Source organism: Rattus rattus, chromosome 1 (genome assembly GCF_011064425.1).
Source record: "Rattus rattus isolate New Zealand chromosome 1, Rrattus_CSIRO_v1, whole genome shotgun sequence".
In the NCBI taxonomy this organism is placed as follows: domain Eukaryota; kingdom Metazoa; phylum Chordata; class Mammalia; order Rodentia; family Muridae; genus Rattus; species Rattus rattus.
The window spans coordinates 92,858,959-92,866,366 of NC_046154.1; positions in this window are offsets into that span (position 1 = coordinate 92,858,959).

The window sequence follows — 7,408 nt, forward strand, 5'->3', positions numbered from 1 at the left end:
GAGGTGTTGAGTGAGAGAGATGTGAGAGTGTATGTGTGTGAGTGTGTGTTTTGTGTGTGTGTGTGTGTGTGTGTCTGTGTCTGTATGAGTGTCTGTGTGAGTGTGAGTGTGTATGTGTGTGTGAGTGTGTGTGTGTGTGTGTGGGTGTGTGTGTGTGTGTGTGTGTGAGGGTGTGTGTGATGTGTGTGAGTGTGTGTGTGAGTGTGTGAGTGTGTGAGTGTGTGTGTAGTGTATGTGTGTGTGTCTGTGTGTGTGAGTGTGTGTGAGTGTATGTGAATATGTGTGTGTGTGTGAGTGTATGTGTATGTATGTAAGTGTGTGAGTGTGTGTGTTTGTGAGTGTGTGTGAATGTAAGTGTGTATGTGTGTGTGAGTGTGTATGTATGTGTGTGTGGTATGTGTGTGAGTGTGTGAGTGTGTGTGAGTGTGTGAGTGTGTGAGAGTGTGTGAGTGTGTGAGTGTGTGTGAGAGTGTGTGTGTGTGTGTGTATGTGTGTAGGCCAGAGACTGACATCTGTATCTTCTCTATTGCTCTTGACCTTATATTTTAAGACAGGGTCTCTCATTAATCCTGAAAGTCATCATTTTGGCTTGACTACTTGGCCTACCAGTCTCTAGGATCCATTTGTCTCTGCTCCCTGCCCCCAACCCAGGGCTGTGTTTATAGACGTGTGCCGACATTCACATCTGGTTTTTATGTGAATGTAGAGGATCTGAACTCATGACTGCATGCTTTCACAGTAAATACTTTACTCCATGAACCTTCTCACCAGTCTCATTTTATTTATTTATTTTGGATATTGTATTGTGTGGTTTTATTTTTGTGTTTGAAAAATGTCCTCCTGCATATTATGCCCATTTGTGTGATAAATGCAGTTTTGACTTCCTGTATTTTCAAGTTATAATGAGCTTATCAGAACAGAACTATGTTATAACAAGGAACATTTTTGTGTGAGTCTCTCTGTGTGTAATTATTTATGTACTGGAGGATATGGAATTACTACATAGCTATGGAATTACTGGCCAAGAAATTGATACTATTAAATTATGCTAAGAAATGGATGGAAGGTTAGTTCTGCAGTGTAAATTCCTCACAGCAGTGTGGAAAGGGCAAAGGGCCTGGGTAGAGCACAGATGGTTTTCTTGCTTGGTTTCTGTTCAATGGTTGAAAAAGTATCAAATGGCAGCTGTCTCAACAGCCACTATCTGGTTAGGAGAGCCTAGATTCTAGCCATGTGCTTGGCTTCAGAGCTCTTTTTCTTATACAAATTCTATTTCCTCGAGTGTACGTCCTCATATCTGTTTCCCTGTGTCTACTTCCTGACTGTTTGGAGTAACCTCTGTTGGCGAGCTTGTCAGGTGCACCTCAGATACACAGATGTGCTTTTGTATGTGGAGAGAAATGGCCTTGGCTTATTTCTGGATACTATTATAGCTTATAGTTACGGTTCTGGCCGTCTAATTCCATGTGTCATGCTTCATGGAGTGTAATTTATCAGTTTCCTGTTTTATGACTCCTTCTTCAATCTTTAAACTTGAAAAAAAAACAAAAACAAAGAAACCTTCCTGTGTTCCTAAACATGAACCTATCTTGGTCAACAATTTTCCTGAAAACATTTGGTATTAATTCACTAGAATTAATTTAAAATTATTGTTTTAAGTATTACTTAAATAAACATTCAATTATTATATTAAATATTTTTATTTTGGCCAATATTATTTTAGTAATTAATTGAAATTAATTTTATTATTTTAAATAAGTTGTTTTATTTTGATCTTACAATAGCCATGTGCACATGAGCTGCCTTCCAGTCACTGGATTTTCAGTTCCATCTGGGTTCTTACTGATGAAGAAAAACAAAGAAATTTATATTGTGATCCTGCTGTCTTTATTAATTGTGGTTTTGTGTCACAATTATGCAGGTATATAAAAATGTAGTGTTGCCTAATTTATTTGAAGGATTTCTAGTAGGAGAAACAGTGCATGAAAATACATGCTTTGTTTCCGTCTCACCAATGTCCACCTTATTTCCCCTTTCTCCTTCCTTTTCCAGTCCCCTCCCAGTAGAACTTTTTAGGCTGTGTTGCATAGAAACATTGACTATGGTTATTTTAACATGTTTCTGTCTTTACAGAAAAAATATGTCCATTTCTTTTGCCTCTCGAGGTGATTTTTCAGGGCTTTCAGTAGATTCAAACTTGTTATGAACCTTGTTAAGGATCCAACCTTTGTTAAATTTTTAACTTTGCATAATAATTGTTTAAAAACCATAAATCTTTTTTTTAATAGAAAAACCCCAATTACTTCCAATTTTGAGATGTTGGATGCTGTTAAACATGGATTGTGTTTTTCAGATGTGAAAACCCATGTAAAATTATGATTCAATATATTATTTTATTTGACATACTTGACAGATTTAATTGCATAATATCTTATTCAAGTATTTATGCTTTAAAATAAGACTGATTTATTTTTCTCCTGGAGTGGTTTCTAGTGTGCTTTAGGATCAAGGCCAAATAAGCAGCTTAAATGAGTTATACATTCCCACTCTTCCGTCCTTGAAAAGTAAGATTGATATAAGTTTAGTCTGCAAACCTAGCTACCGAGGTCTGCATCTGTTTGCATGTGTGTGTGTGTGTGTGTGTGTGTGTGTGTGTGTGTGTGTGTGTGTGTCATAATAACTAAGTATTTGTGTGTTGTCAGGCAAAGTAGACAGTGTTTTCCATCTCCCTGCAAGCTCACTTAAATGCTCTTTCTTAGCCACCATAGCTGGGGCCACAGCCTTTCCTGAGTCAGCTGCAGGTTTGCTTTTAACTAAATGAATGGTACAAATTCCCAGCAGCCTGCTGTGGACCTTAAAGACAGAGACTGCCCTGTTCCCCTTGTGATCAGCTTTCATTATGTAAAGAACTCATGGTAGATTACCAAATGTGTAAGTGTAGTGGAAAGAGAAAGAAGAGAGAAAAGACGGGAGGCCTGCAACTAGTCCCCAGACCGTCCCACGCCTCACACTAAGTGCCAGATCCAATCAAAGCCACCTTGAACCTCCTCCGTTCCAGCTTGGCTGCTTCCATCAGCAGTCCTTGAAGTAAAATAGTCTATGGAGTTATCTGAATTTGCAAACCACAGAAACAATGAATGATTTTGTACTGGATTTCTTGTATTGGGTCTGTTCTGGTTTTTGGTATTATTATCTTTTCTTCCCACATCACCATCACTCTTAACATTAGTTCATTGAATCTTCAGATCTGGTTCACACAATTCTCCCGTATCATTTTTATCATTGAAAACGCCAGAATGTTGTATTTTGCTCTCACATAAAAGCTTTACTTATATATATTATTTTTGGCTGTTTTCTAAACCTTCCAGAAGGCAGATAGAATTGAAATTGAACTTATGGATTCTTTTTGTGAAGAATATTTGCAAGATTATCTTCATAACATAAACAATTGGCCTTGATTTTGTTGGGTTGCCTTTTTGAGACAGTCTAACATGGCTGCTGAGTCTATCCTGGAGCTTGCTATGCTGCACCCAATTTGCTTGAACACTTAAGAATCCTTCTGCCTTATCCTCTCAAATATTGGGATTGCAGGATAAGTCACCACATCGGGCTATAATTAATTTTGACATATTTTTGTAAATATTTTATTATTATCAAACATATTTCTCATTTTACTCATATTCTATTATTAATCCATAGGGCATTTTGTTAAGCTGAGATTTTAAAAGGCGGGGCTTTTTAAAAATTTGCATTTCTCTTTTTTTATCTGTTTACTTTATTTTACTTTCTAGTGTAAGCACACCGTCTGCATTCCACAGCCTACATGGAGATCAGAGGACAAGTTCAGGGGTTGTTTTCTTCTTTCCAATTTTTGTGGAACCCTGAAGATGAAACTCAGGGTTGTCAGGCTTGAGGTAAAAAGCCGTCCATCAAGGTGCCTGAGTGTATAGGACCTTACAGAACGCTCTGTATATGAATCCTGTAGTGTATTATTTTCTTTTCAGCTGTAGGCCATACTTTTTCTTTTTGAGATGCTTGGAACTTTTTTTAAATGCATTAGTGTGAGGGTTCTATCTTCATTGGAAAATACATTGATTCACCATCTGTCCATTATTCATCTATCTATGTATCTATTATGTATCTATCATCTATGTACCTATGTATCTATGTATCTATCTATGTATCATGTATCTACCCATCAATCATCTATCTATCATCTATCTATCTATCTATCTATCTATCTATCTATATCTATATCATACGGCCTACTATGTATGTATGTATATGTGTGTATGTATGTGTGTGTATTTTAGTGTATGTGTGTGTGTGACAGCATGAGTGTGTCACAGCATGAGTGTGTATGTCACAGGACACCTTGCAGGCAGCAACTCTCCATTTGCCCTATGGGTCCCAGGGACTGAACTCAGATTGCAGGCCCATGGCAGGGTTCTTGCGGATGTCATCTTGCTTGGTCACACTGAAAGGCTAGCCCAGGCTGCCTTTGTGACGAGCGAGCCTTTGACAAAGTGCCATGCACAGCTGGAGCTTTGATGACCGCTTCTCAGAACTGGGCAGTGAATCCTTTCTTGTGTTGCTCCATCCATCACAGCTGGGTTCTGAGAAGCTTGGGGAACCTATCATTCTCCTGGCCTTGCTCAATAGGTGGAGGAGGAGTTGGTTCTCATAGTGTCTGCTGCTTTGCATTGTTCCAAACACTCTGGGTTTTTCTGGGCCACAGCCTTCTTTCTCCTAATGGTGTTTATTTAACTTGCTTTTAAAGTCACTGGAGTAGTTTGCTTCCAGCTTTGATGAAGCGCGTGACTAGTAGTCCTCAGCAAGCATGTAGCTGCTCACACATGCAGGACAGAGCAGGCCCCATTTGCAGCCTGGGAGAAAGGGATCATGGGCGAGTAGCACTCGTGGATGTGTTCTAGTGAAACTTCTTGCACCTCTGTCCACCTTCTCCACTTTCTATAAAAGTCTTGGAGATTTGTAGATCTGCCTGCAGTTCCAGCCATAAACCTACATAGGTGAACAAACCTGAAATTAGCGCTCTGTTGACTGTCAACTCTGCAAGTGCAGAAGGTACCATCTCTGCTGATTTTACTGGGTAAATCTCACAGGTTCATCTATGCACTTTCAGTGTGTGTGTGTGTGTGTGTGTGTGTGTGTATGTGTGTGTGTGAGTGTATGTGTGGAGTGTGATTGTGTATATGTGTGTGTGAGAATGTCTATGTGCATGTGAGTATGTATGTGTGTGAGTATGTGTATATGTGTGTGTGAGTGTATGTGTGTGTTTGAGAATGTGTATGTATGTGTGTGTGTGAGAATGTGTATGTGTATGTGAGTATGTGTGTGTGTATGTGAGTATGTGTGTGTGTGTGTGAGAGAGTGTATGTGTGTGTTTGAGAATGTGTATGTGTGTGTGAGAATGTGTGTGAATGTGTATGGTTGTGTGTGTAGGTGTGTGTGTGAATGTGTGTGGGTGAATGTGTATGTGTGTGAATATGTGCATGTATGAATGTGTATATGTGAATGTGTATGTGTGTGTGAATGTGTGTGTGAGCGTGTGAGCAAGATAATGCTGTAGGTTGTGCTTAGAGGCCAGAAGACACCTCGCTGGCGTCAGTTCTTTCCTTCTACCACTGGGTCCCAGGAATTGAACTCAGGTAGTCAGGTTTGGCAGCAGACATCTTTACCTGCTGAGCCATCTTGCCATCCCTGGATACTTTTGTCCTTGCAAGAACTTAACCAGACTCATCTGGTGTTATCATCTTTTTAGAGCCCATGAGCAAAAAACAAAATTATATTTTTCTGTTTTTATGTCACCTGTTTCTTTAATCAACCTCAACAAAGTTCTCCTTAGGGCCGTTTGCTTAGAGAATGGAAAACAAATTTAGAAATGGATATGAGACCAGCAAACCTTGAAACTTTTTTATGAAAGGAGCTTACATAACCAAACAAAATGATAGGCATTAGATCTTTTTTAAAAATAAAAGAGGAAAACTTTATAACCATGTATTCCCCATCAATGAATTTAAAATAGCAGTCTGACCAGGTACTGTTGACACTGCTAGCTAGTGGCAAATGTTTATCTTAATAATTCTTAGAGTTGGTAATTGCACATTTGTTTGTATTTTTATCTTTAAATTTATTTTATTTTATTTTATTTTATTTTTTGGCATTTATTTATTTTTTCGGGCATGCTACCAAACTTACATTTTCGTTTGTGTTTTTTTAATAATTTATTATTCACTTTACATCCTGATCATAGCACCCTCCCTCCTGTCTTCCAGTCCCCCCCCAAAAGTGCCCTCTCCCCTTCTCAGAGAAGGGGGAACCCCCCTTGGGAACTACCCCACCCTGGGACATCTAGTCCCAGCAGGAGTAGGCACCTCCTCTTCCCCTGACGTCCAGGTAGGGGAAGGGGTTCCAATGGCAGGGAACAGAGACTAAGACAACCCCTGCTCCACTTCATGTTAGGGGAGCCACATGAAGACCAAGCTGCACATTTGCTAAAGATGTGTAGGGGCCTAGGTCCAGCCCCTTCATGCTCCCTGATTGGTGGCCCAGGCTCTGTGGGCTCCCATGGTCCCAGATTAGTTGATTCTGTAAGTCTTTCAGTGTTGTTGACCCCTTCAGTTAGCTCAGTTCTATCTCCCACTCTTCCACAAGGCTGGTGAGCTCCGCCTGATGTTTGGCCGTGGGTCTCTTCATGTGCTCCCATCTGCTGCTGGATGAAGTCTCTCAGAAGGCCGCTATGCTAAGTTCCTGTCTGCAAGCATAGCAGAGAATCCTTAGTACAGCCAGGAGTTGGCATGGGATGGGGCTCAGGTTGGGGCAGCCATGGGTTGGCTGTTCTCTTAGTCTCTGCTTCATCTTTCATCTAGCACATCTTGTAGACAAGACAAATTTTGCGTGGAAGGGTTTTTGGGTGGATTGATGTCCCCCTCCCTTCTTTGGAAGTCCTACCTGGCTACAGGCGGTGGCCACTTCAATCCCTATATCCCCCTCTGGTACGAGTCTCAGCTAGGGTTTCTCCCATAGACTCCTCCTATCCTCCCCAATCCAGGCCATCAGCTGGTCACAGAGACGCCCCCACCAATATCCATTCTTGCTTCCAGTCCTCTTCCACACCCTCTCCCAATACCTGATTGTCATCCCCAGTCCCCTCCTCACCCCCAATCTTACCCAGTTCCATCTCTCTTTCCCCTTCTGAGTGAGATTTGAACAACCTCCCTTGGGACCTCCTTATTACCCAGTTTCTTTGTGGATTGTAGCCTGGTTATCCTGCACTTTATGGCTAATGTCCACTTATAAGTGAGTATATACCTTGTGTCTTTCTGGCTCTGGTTACCCCACTTAGGATGATATTTTCAAGTTCCATCTATTTGCCTGAAAAATTCAT